This window comes from Artemia franciscana, chromosome 8, assembly GCF_032884065.1.
Source record: "Artemia franciscana chromosome 8, ASM3288406v1, whole genome shotgun sequence".
NCBI lineage: Eukaryota > Metazoa > Arthropoda > Branchiopoda > Anostraca > Artemiidae > Artemia > Artemia franciscana.
Window position 1 is genome coordinate 35,794,653 of NC_088870.1, and position 15,107 is coordinate 35,809,759.

At 35.6% G+C, this 15,107-nt stretch overlaps 1 long non-coding RNA gene across 1 annotated transcript; it reads right to left on the reverse strand.

Moving 5' to 3' along the window:
• Positions 1–8,411: 8,411 nt before the first annotated feature.
• LOC136029826 (uncharacterized) lies at positions 8,412–15,007 on the reverse strand. The gene is made up of 2 exons (XR_010618123.1): positions 14,805–15,007; positions 8,412–8,618 (listed from the first exon to the last, which is right to left on the reverse strand). It is a non-coding gene; the product is annotated as an uncharacterized LOC136029826 (long non-coding RNA).
• Between the last annotated feature and the right edge of the window lie 100 nt (positions 15,008–15,107).

Below are 15,107 nucleotides of genomic sequence, written 5' to 3' on the forward strand. Positions count from 1 at the left end.
ATCTGAGACACAAGATCTTTTTATATATCAAGTTTCATTAAGATCCGATCACCCATTCGTAAGAAAAGATACCTCAATTTTCACGTTTTCCAGTTTCCCCCTCCAACTCCCCCAAATGTCATCGGATCTGGTCAGAATTTACAATAGTGCCTTGAAGCACTAAATGGAGCATCGAAAATGGAGCATCTAGGACACAAGATCTTTTTATATATCAAGTTTCATTAAGATCCGATCACCCATTCGTAAGAAAAGATACCTCAATTTTCACGTTTTCCAAGATTTCCAGTTTCCCCCTCCAACTCCCCCAAATGTCACCGGATCTGGTCAGAATTTACAATAGTGCCTTGAAGCACAAGATCCTTCTGAATACCAAATTTCATTAAAATCTGATCACCCGTTCGTAAGTTACAAATACCTCATTTCTTCTAATTTTTCTGAATTACTACCCCCCCCCCCCCTCCCCCAAAGAGAGCATATCCAGTCTGGTTATATCAGTAACGTATCTTGGACTTCATCCTGATCTCTCGACTCTAAGCGTTTTCCAAGATTCCCAGTCCCCCCAACTCTCCCCAACGAAAGAGATTTGAGTTACGAGGTCCTTCTAAATATTAAATTTCATTAAGATCCAATCACTCCTTCGTATTTAAAAATACCAAAAATTATTCTGTATATGAAAGGGGATGTCCCCTCCTTAACAAACCGTTCTTTACTCTCAAGTTTTTTATTGTTTTAAAAAGTAGAACTGTGACAAAGAGTCAAAATTTAGCGTAAAGAGCGGGACGTTAATTCGGAAAAATTGGAAAAAATAAGGTATTTTTAACTTACGAACGGGTGATGAAATTTGATATTTAGAAGGATATCGTGTCTCAGAGCTCTTATTTTAAATCCCGACCAGATCCAGTGACATTGGGGGGAGTAGGAGAGATAAACCTAAAATCTTGGAAAACGCTTAGAGTAGAGGGATCGGGAGGAAACTTGGTAGGAAAAATAAGCACAAATCCTAGATACGTGATTGAAGTAACCGGAACGGATCCGCTCTCTTTGGGGTATTTTTACCTTACGAAGGAGTGATCGGATCTTAATGAAATTTCATATTTAGAAGGACCTCGTAACTCAAATCTCTTATTTTATATCCCGACCAAATCCAGTGTCGTTGGGGAGAGTTGGGGGGACCGGAAATCTTGGAAAACGCTTAGATGGAGAGATAGGGATGAAAATTGGTGGGGAAAATAAGCACAAGTCCTAGATACGTGATTGACATAACCAAAACGGTTCTCTATTGGGGAGGGGGGTTAATGCGGAAAAATTAGAAAAAATGAGGTGTTTTTAACTTACTAAAAAGTTCTCAGATCTTAATGAAATTTAATATTTAGAAAGATCTTGTGCTTCAGAGCTCTTATTTTAAATCCCAATTAGATCTGGTGACACTGGGGGGTGTTGGAGGGGGAAACCGGAAGTCTTGGAAAACGTGAAAATTGAGGTATCTTTATCTTAAGAACGAGTGATCGAACCTTGATGAAACTTGATTTATAGAAAGATCTTATGTCTCAGATGTTCCATTTTTAATTTGAATCGGATCCGGGGACATAGTGGGTTGTAAGGGGGAAACAGGAATCTTATAAGCCGTAAATCTTGGAAAACAATTAGAGTGGAGAGATAGGGATGAAACTTGATGGGAAGAATAAGCACAAACTCTAGATACTTGATTGACATAATTAGACTGGATCCACTCTCTTTGGGGGAGTTGGGAGGGGGGGATTTCCAGTGCTTTGCCGAGTTCGGTACTTGTGGACGTGCTAGGACGATGAAAATTGGTAGGCGTGTCAGGGACCTGCACAAATTGCCTTGATAACAGTCTTTCCCCTATTCGACCATCTGGGAGGTTGGAGGGAGAGGAAAAATTGAAAAAAGAGGTATTTTAGCTTGGATCTCAATGAAATTTGATATTTAGAAGGATCTCGTGTCTCAGAGCTCTTATTTTAAATCCCAGCCGAATCGGTGATATTGGGGGGAGTTGGAGGGGAAACGGGAAATCTGGAAAACGCTTAGAGTGGAGAGATCAGGATGAAACTTGGTGGGGAGAATAAGCACAAGTCCTAGATACGTGATTAACATAAGCGTACTAAATCTGATCTCTTAGGGGGAGTTGGGCGCGAGGGGTGTTAATTCGGAAAAATTAGAAAAATTAAGGTATTTTAACTTACGAAGAGGTGACCGGATCGTAACTAAATCTGATATTTAGAAGGAACTCGTGTCTCGTAGCTCTAATTTTAATTCCTGACCAGATCTTGTGAAACTGGGGGAGTTGGAGGGGGAACTGGAAACCTGGGAAAACGCTTAGTGGAAAGATCGGGGTGAAACTTGGTGGGTAGAATAGGCAAATGTCGTATATACGTGATTGACGTAACCAGACTGGATCCGCTCTCTTTGGGGGAGTTAGGGGGTCCAGTGCTTTGCGAGTTTGGTGCTTCTGAACGTGCTAAGAGGATGAAAATTGGTAATAAATTCTCATATATTCATAATTCTCATATTCTCATAAAATTCTCATATACGTAATAAAAACAAACGAATATAGAAGTTTGTTACGTAAGCTAATTCGCAAGTTACGCATATCTTTTACTAATGAAAACGTTCGTAAAAAACTAAAAGTTCTAGTTGCCTTTTTAAGTACCCAAAAACTTGGTGGGCAACTGGGCCTCCTCCCCCCTCCTTTTTTCAAAATCATTCGATCAGAACTATGGAAAAGCCATTTAGCCAAATAAATAAATATGCAAACTTCGCTTTAATTATTCATCTGCGAAGAGCCGAAATCAAAACATGGATTAACTAAAAAATGTTCAGAAATTAAATTTTAAAAAATAAGTTTTTTTAACTGAAAGTAAGGAGCGACATTAAAACTTAAAACGAACAGAAATTACCCCGTATATGAAAGGGGCTGTTCCCTCTTCAGCGCCCTGCTCTTTACGCTAAAGTTTTTGCTGTTTTAAAAAGTAGAGATGAGAGTAAGAGTCAAGCTTTAGCGCAAATAGCGAGGCGTTGAAGAGGGAACAGCCCCTTTCGTATACGGGGTAATTTCTGTTCGTTTTAAGTTTTAATGTCGCTCCTTACTTTCAGCTAAAAAATTTGTTTTTTATTTATTTAATTATTAGTAAAGACGATGGGAGCAGTGAAGATGTTAATAGTAGAAAAACTAAGGCTCAGGTTTTTTTTCACAGTTAAAAAAAAGTTAGAATATTAGAATATTGGAAGCTACAGTGATGACAGTGGTCAAATATGGCTCTGAAGCATGGGCACTCCGATAAGCAGATGAAAATTTACTAGATGTTTTCCAGAGAAATTGCCTACAGATTGTTCTAGGTTGCTACAGATTGTCCGGCTGACTGACCGTATTTCAAACAGTATGTTGTACAAAATATTTGGTTCGATTCCGATTTCTAGGGCTATAATGAAAGAAAGGTTGAAATGGCTAGGCCACGTTCTGTGGATGAAGGATGACAGATTGTCCTTTTTGGCCAACTGTCTGGGGCTACACGGAAAGAAGTTCGTCCTCGTCTGGGTTGGGAGGATGTCATAAATAAAGATTTAAAGGAAATGGGAACTTCCTGGGAGGGTGTAAAGAGGAAGGCCTTGAATAGATTAGATTGGAGGAGGAGCGCGTCGAGCTGTGTTGGCCTCAGGCGGCTTGGTGCTGCAGTGAGTAATTAGTAGTAGTTAGTAAATTTAACCTAACTTAAATTGACATAACTTAACCTATCTTTTACCATCATAGCTCGCGTAAGACTAAAAATGCTGACTCGCAAAGCTAATTAAATCATAGCAGAAAAAAGGAATTTCGGACATTCACGGGGGAATGTCGACATTAAGCAGATTTCAGACATTCACGGTAACATATACATACTCAATGCTTTGAAAATGACTTCGCAAACACAAGGGCAATTGAAATAGGATAAAAACATTCAAACTTACAATTACCCATTAATCACATTCGTTGCACTCGCAAAGGCTTTCAGCGCAGAATTATAAACTTTAATATAAACAGCGAGGGGTGAAGGAGGGTTAAGTGCTCCTCGTACACGGAATAATTTTGTTTGTTTAAAATTAAATGTTGCTATTTACTTTTATGGAAAAAAAACTGCATTATTTTTTGGTTAGGGTAAGTATTTTGCTAGTTTTGCATTGCGTCACCAGGATTCTGCAGCTTAGACTTGGACCTTTTATTGCACCGAGGCATGACTTGGTTCGTTTGTGCACTGACTCACCATACAAGTTATGCTTACCTTGTTTTTGCATTGACATGGGACACTCCTGGTTGATTTTTGTTCAAGCAAGGTCAACATGTCTAAAAGGTGGTGGTTGAGAAGAAGGGAGGCTAGAGGTAAAGGAGAAAGGAAAAGAGGAAAGGAGGCTAATATTACTCCAAAATCATACAGATTTTAATTCCTTGAACGATTCTGGCTTCAACTAGACGCAACACGTCCAACTTCTCTGAGAAATTGTATCAGTGGAGGACACGCCAACTGTATAATTTGGGACCCTTGTTCTTGGAGCTGTGTACGTAGTGTCCACCTCCCCCTGGGTTTTCAAGACTATTTTTTGGTCTTTTTTTTGAAAATATCTTTGTTGAGGTATCTTCATTGAAAAAATAAACAATAAAACAAAATTGACCCGCAAAGATTTTGAATAATAATTCCCCCCCCCGCACACATGCTCATTTTCGGGCATTAAAAGCCCTGTCCTCTCGGGTGTAGATATTTGAACATTTCGAACCTGTACCACTGGAGAACGTGAGATAAAAAAGACATGAGAAGGGGGCTGGTTGGCTTCCTGTCCTTTTCAAGCTTTGAAAAGGGAACTAGAGCTTCCAATTTCCAGTCGAATAAGCCCAATCGTATTTTTCTATGACAATCATAGAAATATATGATTCTATCCCCAATAGTTGTCTAGAAATTGGTTGAAAATAAAACATGGAAAACATTTTACTTTTTACTAAGTCAATACTCTTTCATTTACTCTGATAGTAATAGGTTTTTGCTTGCAACTGACCCTCTATGGCCAAAATCTTAATTGTTTCAATGATCGACTGTCTACCAATGGCTCAGTGAGAAAAAAAAAATATCTTATGATCTAGCAGTTTTCACAATAATATTGTCAATAGTGCCACATTATATATTTATTAATTAAACGACTTTAAGATGAGAAACATATAAGGGAAACAAGAACTTGAAAGCTAAAGTTGTTTTCGTGGCAGCACTTTTTTACTGTATCTTAAGGGGTGTCCAAACTCAATATGTTATTTGAGGCAGGTGTGCAACAGACATCAAACATATATTTGGATAGCAGAGTTTATTTTTAACAGCTAGTTTCTAATTGAAAATAAAGTAAAGGACGGTACAACATATTTGTTTGTGAGCGTTTTCACTTCAATTGTTTCATTCTTCCAAGTTAACATACCTAATTCGTAGTTCTCCAAGTCAACTCACGTAATTTGGAGTTTTTATGTCTATTTAGTCCTGAAGCGATCCTAGATGAAAGATATTACTCCTAGAATAAGCACTCCACCTTCCAATCTAATTACATAGGTTATGGTAGAAGGTGAGTGTGAGGATTTGAAAATAATACAAAAACATTGATAATAAAAGAAGAATCCAAAAAGGGACAGAACTGCTTCCTTTATTACTTAATGGAGATTACTTCAAAGAAAAGTAAAGAGCTATATCAAGAACTGAAACAAGTAGAAAAAAAGTATTCCGATACTTCAAACGAACAGAAATTATGATGAATTAGAAAGAAACCTTTGACGAATAGAAATCAAAACGAATAATAAATCAAACATCAAGATAAAAAATGCTATAACGGATGAAAGATAAAAACCAATACGAAGAGGAATTCCCGCAAATAAGAGTAGGACTACGGCCCCTCTAAAGACCAGCTCTCGTTCTACTGATAACAAACTGCATTTTGAGCAGTGTTTTTTCTTATTTATCATAACATAATAATGAAGCAACAATAAAAATAAATCACAAGGCCAATGAGGGTTTAGAAATACGAGCTACGGCAAATTAGAGTGGGGGTACACCCCCTCCTCAAACCCTCCAAAAGGCTTGAGTGTCATTGGCCCCTTGCTAATGACGATATGTATTCTGAAATGTGTATTTTTTATATGTCAGAACATCATGATAATGATTAAGATCACAGGAAAAAAAAGATACTTCTCAGAATAATTACATTTGTGTCTTTCAATTTAATTTTCCTAAAGATCCATTCTCTTTGTTCAAACTATTCCTTTTACTCTTTTCCATTCAAGTAGTTCCTGTGCAAATGAACGCTTACCTAACTCAATCCATTAAACTGAAATCTTGTTCAACTCCTAACTTAACTCAACCCCCATTCAACTGAAACCACGTGCAATTCAATCCTCATTTAACTCAAAAACCTAATTCAACTCATTCACCTCAACCTCAACTATTCCTTTTTACTCTTTTCCATTCAAGTAGTTCCTGTGCAAATGAACGCTTATTAAACTCAATCCATTAAACTGAAATCTTGTTCAACTCCTAACTTAACTCAACCCCCATTCAACTGAAACCACGTGCAATTCAATCCTCATTTAACTCAAAAATCATGCAACCCAACCCCTCGTTTCACCCGAACCTAATTCGCTCAACCCCCATTCACCTCAACCCACCGCAAATCAATAATATAACTAAAACATGTCATTCAGCCCGTTTTACAGGATATGATAAAAGTTGCCTCGAACGAATTATCTTTATTCATTAGTTAATTCTTATGGAAGTGTTTTATTATGCTGCTTAAATTGGTCTATGTCCTGAGATTCATTACCTGCTTAATGATCTGATGTGCTTCACCATTGCAATCACAAAATCCAAGCTTGACTTTTTAAATATCCTGGTGCTTGCCACCCACAGGGGCCGTGGGCCTTTCTGCTCCATCTGCATTATACCACTATGTTGAAGATCTAAGGTAAAATAATTATCTTATCTGTAATTTTATTACAGATTTTGAACTAAATAGAACTATTTGTAATTTTTGAAGCAATCTTTTCAGTTTCTTAAAGCAATGTTTCAAATTAACTAACCAATATATGATTTAAAATTTGGTGTTCTATGCATTAGAAAGGAATCTGCTTAAAAGGAAGAAATACGGAGAAAAATTTGCTGCATAGTAGACTAATCAAACATGTCAATTTATTTATTAAATAATACGTGTCATTTATTAAATAAAGGTGCATTATATTGTCTTTCAACAATTGATGTCAGCAATCAATACAACTAGATTCGTTTCCTTATTTGTTTGCAAAAAAAATCGATGTTACCTTAATTAAGACTTCCTTGCCTCTAGTCTACTTGCACTTTTTTTTATTTTTTACCTTTTATTACATTAATTTTTAGCATTATTACCTTTTTTGTTTTATGTTTTTATTCTTATTATTATTTTATAGGGTTGAGGTTGCCATTTTTACAAGGAGGAAGGCGGGGGGATATGTATTAGGTGCTGGAGCACCATTTACTATAAGGCAGGGGTGTGATTGCTCCTCCCAGAACCCAGTCCCCCGACCACATTTCCCCCCCCCCAGCTAAATTTTTGTTTCTTCAAAAATCTTGTCAAAACTAAGTCTGCATAATTTAAGCTTCCGCAGAAATAGGTTAGTTTCTTTAGTATATCTTGCCTTTATGGTATAACAGATCAATAAATTCATTCACAAGAAAGCCCAATTGGGCCATGGTGACATACACAAAACAATCAAAGAAAATATAGCAACAAAACATAGACTGTAAAGACATCCTTTCCAATATTATTCAAATTTAAGGTATATATGGCTTATTTTTCAGTTTTCACTGTCATTTTTGCTTGATTTGGGAAAATTGACTCCAACTTATGCCTCCATCCCCTGAACTGATTAGAAGTTGAACTGTTTTGATGAATGACATGGTTGTGTTGAAGAGTGAATCAAGAGTCATAATGCGTGATTAAGAGTAATTGTTAAGTTTAAGGGACTTAACCTGCGTTTTTTGCATAGAAATATAGTTTAAATCCCACTGAATCTAAGTCCAACTTATCAAATCAGAAAAATTAATGTCAACTGGTAAAATCCAATCATTGTCCATTCTTGGGTCTCACTAATCAACACAAGAAATTGTTTTCAATAAAGTTTGCCTTTATTTAGGTCACCTTGTCTGTGTCTGCTTGCCCTTTAAGTTAAAGTCAGAGAAGACAAAATGTGTTAGCCCAGTTTTAGGTGTCAAATATTGATAAAACCGAACTTCAGAACTCAGAAAGTTTTGTCTTGATTGAGTCAACCTGACCCTTAAGTTTCAAGCCTATCAGAGACAAATCAATTCTAGAATCTTTGCTTCCCTTTTCCTTAAACTATGGAAATCTGAGCAACAACATCGTTATTTTAAATCTACTATTTACTAGGATCATACAAAACATAATACATTAATCTTTCCAGTTTGAAATGTAAAAACGAGCTGTTAACGACCATAATATCCTCCTTCTTTTTGCTCCACTCCATTCCAGTGTTTTAGGTTCACAAGGACATATATAGGGATGGCTAACATTCCAGCCATCATTAAACCTCCATGGGCAAGTTTCTCCTAGAAGAGAACAAAGGTGTAAGAAAACGACAAGCTGAGTAAGTTCAACCTTATTTAATTTGAGCATTCTGCTGGAAAGATAGAGAATCTGTGGATTTGATTGGAATTTATTTTGATTGTTTAAATGCTCATGTTGGCTCTCTTGTCATTTCATTTGTCTTTTGACCACAGAAAGTAGTTGGTTATCTTCTCTATTAAAGGATAATTGACATATTTTGGCAAAAATTGAAACTAAAATGGCCAATATCTATTTTTCACAATAGATAACAATTGAGTTAAAAAAGAACTGCTAGCAATTCAGTGTCAGGTTAAAAATCATTTTTATATGGTCTCCAATTAACATATTTGCTAATTATAATGTCTTAATTATGAGAAATATCCAAAAGTTAAATTTAAGCATTAGTTCAAAAGTAATTATAAGAAAATAACATGAAGACTGAGGAAGGTTCCCCAGAAATGTTTCCTACTCAGGTATTTGTGCATCTTTACTTTTGATGGCCAATCAAAGCAATGATCCTTGAGATCAAAAAATGAAACTGCAAAATATACAATCTAGGGTTTGATTTAGGAGGGAAAACTGAATTTTGTTCTTTAAAAATATTTTTCTCTCTAATAATTTTCTTTATTCATGTATTTGTCAGTCTAAACTCAAGATGTCATTTTAATCAATCTCTACTTTTTTTCCTTCTCATTTTGCCAGAAAATGTTTTTGAATTTTATGCTGCTTGGTTGATTAATAGTTTAAAATGCGAATGTTTTCCTTTTATGCAATCTCTGATCATCTGTTATTGAATTGTTGTATTTATTTTTTAAATAAATATATAAATAAATAAATATGGCCAATCAGAGCAAAGACCCTTGAGAGATCACAAAAAAGAAACAATCATTCTGAAATAATTAAAAATTGTGGAGAAGGAACAAATTTTTGAGAAGACAAAATACAACTTTTGGTAAAGAAAAATAGAGATGAAAACAGAGAGATATTCTTGGCCATGGGGGGGGGGGGGGTGGGAACAATGGAGACTTGACATTCCCTGTGCTTCCCAACAAAATTTACCAAAGACAAAGGCAATTTTTAGATGATTTTAGAGACATACATGCAAACAGGAAGGTCATACATCTTCCAGCAGTAAAACTTTCGAAATTGCAACCACGAATTTTAATTTCATGTCCCCACAAGAACAAGGCCTGTGTAGAATAAAACAAAATTTGTTGCTGGGTTCAATGAGTAAGCAGAATGGGATCTAGCAGTTTCAATTATTTTGTTAATAAAGTATTATACTTTCATCATATTTTGGTTTACTTCATTTGGATTAACCCGACTTAACTTCTTGGGTCCATTTTGAACATTAAACAAATATCATAATGGCTAAAGCATAAAACAGATTGTTCAGGAATCAATTGAAATTAGACTCAAAATATATGACAATATTTCTTTAAATAGGGATTTGGGGAAATACTCACTAAATGCTTTATGCACAAATTTAATTAAAAATTATATTAAAAAACATATTACAAAAACAATGGATAATACTAATGAGCCTGCTAAAAAAAGGCCTTTGAGGTTAGCTACTAGAAAGGTAAGATGGATATTAAAACCATGCATATAATTATTTTTATTTTGTCTGAATGAACTGCATCAACTCACCTCACTTTATCTATCAATCCTGATTGTAATTTGTTGAATTTAAGATGCTAGGGCTGCTTTAAATTTCTTTTAGTTTTAAAGTCATATTTTAACTTATGAAAGACTCAGCCCTTGGATACAGGGTCAAAATATTAATTTAAATTTGGAATTCCACAACAAATTCCATTACAAAAAATTCTATATTGTTCAACTTGTTATTTGTTGTTTATGATGGAGAGACAGTGTGGTAATTGTTGCTGTTAACAACTATAGGTCACAAATTAATAGCCTGGCTAATGTGTTTTATAATAGCATGAGTGTTCTCTCCCTGTTGATTGATTAGTGTTTGTTGTAAAATAGCCTAATGAAAATAATTTGTAACCTCTTACCTATTTCATTAAAGTGGTACAATATATCAACAGGAGAATACTTTCAATGATTTCAAAGGGTACAATATTGCCCATTGGGACAGAGTCCACAAAAGAGGCAGTGGCCAATTGTCACTTGTGAAAAATGACCCAGCTTTTAAAATTGAAGACCCTGGTACACAAGGGGAAATGGAGGTTGGTCTAATTGACATAAGACTACTTGGAAGTGATAAATGGATTAGTACTGCTACCTTATGCTCTAAAGACAAACAAGTTCTTCCTGAAACAATTCAAACTGATTGTCAATGCATGTGGCCCTGTGAAAATAATTAGTGGTGACTAACCTACACCACAGAATGTGGGACACTGTATCACTAGAAGATTCAATTGCAACCTCTCTAATCAATTACATCACTTGTCACCCCCAAAGACCTAAATACATGGCTGAACCCAAACAAAGGCAAGTATTCAACCGTTGACCTCACTTCCACATCAACTGATATTGTAAACAGTGCTAAAATCAAGAAACCCTGTGACTTTTGACCACAAGATTGTACCATTGAAACTAGAGATTAACCCAATAAGGTCAATGTACCAGTATTCAGCCAGTGAAATTCTGAAAATTCCAAGATAAACTCTGGAACTCTTGGAAACATAACTTAGACCAAAAGAATTTAGAAATTAAGACAAGTGATGAGTCAGTCGAATCATTATCTAATAGATTACTTCAGCTATCATAGCTTCTTCAGAAAGAATATTTGCTTACAAACAAACTCATCCCAAAAGACGCAATCCTACTCTGGGATGGGACAGTAAATGCCAGAAAGCCTACTTAGAGAAGTAAAAATAATTTCTCTAGATACCCCTCAACTGAGAATAAAATAATTTTTAAGCAAAAGACAACAGAATTCAAAAGGACACTTAAGGCTGAGACCCAATATGGATGGAGAAGGCTCACTGAAGACACATTTGGCCACAGCACTCCAGTTCAGGAGCTATAGTGAAACTTCAAGATTTTTCAGACAAAACAAGAAAAAATCCCATCCCTGCAGAAGTACAAATGGGAAGGGCTACAATTCTTGAACCAATGGTAAACTTAATCTCTTCTTAGAAAATTTTCTGAATGTAGTTACTCCATTACACTACACACCCTATTAACCCAGTTGCAAAAATGGTACTGTTGCCTTTTCCCTCTTCAGCTTTCAGTAAGTTAAAGACACCATTTCAAAGCTCCAGTCAGGTGCAACTTGCCCTGATAGAATTCACAATTTGATGCTGAAAAATTTGTTGAGCTACTGTTAGAGCTATTCAACAGATCTGTTATAGATTCAGCAATACCATCTGAGTAGATTAAGGCAACAGTGTTCTCACTTCTCAAGGCAGGAAAAGACTTTAAGATGGTTGATTCATACCACCCCATATCACTCACTTCTTGTTGAAAAACTAAAAAACTATTGCAAAACTAATTGAGAGGGTAATAAAACAAAGAATCTTAATCCCATTATCAGACTATATCCAAATTGAACAGCTTAGCTTTCTCCCTGGAAAGAGCACCACAGATGCCCTAGTTAGACTAGAGTATCTAATAAAACAAAGTTTCAAAAAAGGAAAAGCAGTCTATGTAATATTTTTATATATGGACTCAGCATTTGAAAGAGTTGATATGGGGCAACTAATCAGAAAGCTATCTTTGCTGGGTTTACCAAACCTAATGGTAAATTGGATCCAGCAATTCTTGATGGGTAGAGAAGTTCAGGCCTCCTTGGGGGGCTCCTACTCAGAGTTTAAGAGAAAAGCTTAGGACTTTGGACTCCCTCAAAAAGGCTGTTTTAAGTTCACTTCTCTTCTAAGTTTATAGTCATGATACAAGCCAGGAAAATGTCCTTGGAGTGGAGCTTTTTCTGTATGTTGATGATATTGTAGTTGTGGGGAGAAACCCTTTATGCTTACAGTCACTCCCAAAAAGTTGTAGATATGATACAATTTGGGCAAATAGTAATACATTCCAATAATAGTAATCAGTTACAATTCAGAGTTCAATGCGAATGCATCTATCTTAAAATTGGATATTTGTAAACATTATCAAACAAGTAAGCTTTCTCAGTGAATTTTATGAAAAATCAATTTTAATCCCAGTGAAGATAGCTAGATCTTGTAATATTTGGCAAAAGATTGGTTTTAATTAAAACTCATCTGACTCATACTTCAATTCCATTACTGGATGAACAGATAATAAAGGACTTGAATTGAACTTTGATTTTTTGAAGAAAGAAAAAAGAGAAAAATGAGCAAGAGAGTTTGTCAACTTTGCAGAAGTTGCAAAACCATGCAACTTGCAAAACCAACACCTAAACCATGCAACTTGTGCTTGTAAACTTGTCTGCTCTTATGACAATGCAACAAAAGCCTTTGCCTTTTAGTATGGATTCCAATATGATAGCCAAGGAGCTAGGGTGGACTCATGCTAACTTAGCAACTTATGTGACATCTTGAAAAAACCTGCTGACAACATGGTAGATATTGTAAAAGCTATTCAACAATGCAATGAAAAGAACATTAGTCTCCTAATATATGCTATTTTTGAACCTGATGAGGTTCCAGAAATTCCTGGTGAGACTAGCACTACTTTAACTAAAAAAATGAACAAGCTAGTTGTTAAGTTTGACAACTTTTTCAAGTCAAGTTGATCCCTTTCTGCTATCATTGGGGAGTTTAGTAGAAATGACAGTAAAACTGGTGCAAACAGTATTACTGACTTTCACATAAAGTGAATATACCACTTGATGCCTTTTCTAATGCTCTTTATAAATATAATAATTGCTTCTACCACAAATTCAGATTCAAGCACTTTTTGACCTCTTAAAAATGACCTATATATGGGGTCATTACAAATCTGTAATAGTTTAGAAACAAATTTGGGCTATATATTTACACATCAGGGGGGGGGGGGGGGTTAAAACATAGCATATATTAAATATGTAAACTAACCATTGCTGGGTTTTTTTGTGCTGTTGCACTGGTGATCTCTCTCCTCATCAAATTTGATGTGTATAAACACATAATAAAAAAAACAGCAATGGTTAGGTTACATATTTATTATATGCTATGCTTTACCCCCACCCCCCTGATATGTAAATATATAGCCCAAATTTGTTTCTGAGCTATTACAGATTTGTAATGACCCCATTTATAGGTCATTTTTAAGAGGTCAAAAAGTGCTTTAAGAGGTCAAAAAGTACTTAAATCTGAATTTACAGTAGCAGCAATTATTATATTTGTAAATAGCATAAAAAAGGCATCAAGTGGTATATTTACTTTATATGAAAGCCAGCAATACCGTTTGCACCAGTTTTACCAAAATGAATCCATGTCTATTTCTCAGAGTCCCTCCTAAGCAGTTGTTTTGAAAAACCCTCCCAAAGATGTGACAGATGTGGTAGCACACAAAGAATACCTGAAGAAGGTTTGTAGCAACAATGCTGCTAGCATCCATAAACAAGCTGATTGATATTGCAGGTTTTGCAACTCTATTCCAGAATCCTTGAATCATCTGATTTTTGAATGTCAATGCATCCAGAAGGAAGTAAGCAACATTGGGAGAATCTTCAGGGAGGCATACTCCCAGCCTGACATCAATGTGTTGCTGCTCTCAAGCTTGCCAGCTAACACTGAAAGACCTCTATATAAAAGTATTTATGATTTCCTAAGACAAAATGATATCTGTGAGTAGATCACAAAGATGGTAGCAAGACTTATTCCTGACCTATCATCATGTGCAGATTTAAACAATTGTAAGGCCAAAAGGAGATTGGTGTGGATTCCAGAAGGCTTGGCATTCCAAGAAGAGGAAGATTGCAGCCTAGTTTTCTGTTTTTAATTTTAGAATGCATGTTTCCCTAAGAAAGGCTGCTGAAATGTAATTTTCTCTTCAATCAATGAAAAATATGAATAAACAGCCAAAATATATTCATGTAATGCAGCTCCAGTGATAAAGGCTGGGCATAGCTTAAGTAGATTAATTATTTTAGATTGTTTTGAAGCTACTTCTGGAATTCAAAAGGTTTCCTTGTAAAAATTAGAAAATTCTAAAATTACCGTGGTTTATAAAAATGGATACAGTAAAAGTAGCCAAGGTTATTTCAGCCTGTTGTCTTAGTCTAACCTACAGAATAGTTTAGCCTATATACTTACAGCAAGTGAAAGTTTATTTTGAGGTGGGGCACTGATCACGACACTTCTCTTGGAGACAGCACTGATGCATTGAGAAGCACCAGAAAGAAGAGCTCTTTGAACAACCATTTTTATATCAGCTTGATCTCTGGTTAAACAATTCGAAAATTTTCCTGCTTATTGAGTTGATGCTGTTGTTGCATTTAATGAAGCATACTTTCGATTACAGAGAACAACTTTTAATAAACAAGGCGTAGGCAAAAAAGCGGCTTTTTATCGATCAGCGACATTTAAAATACAAAACTGAGACTCAATCTAAGGGTT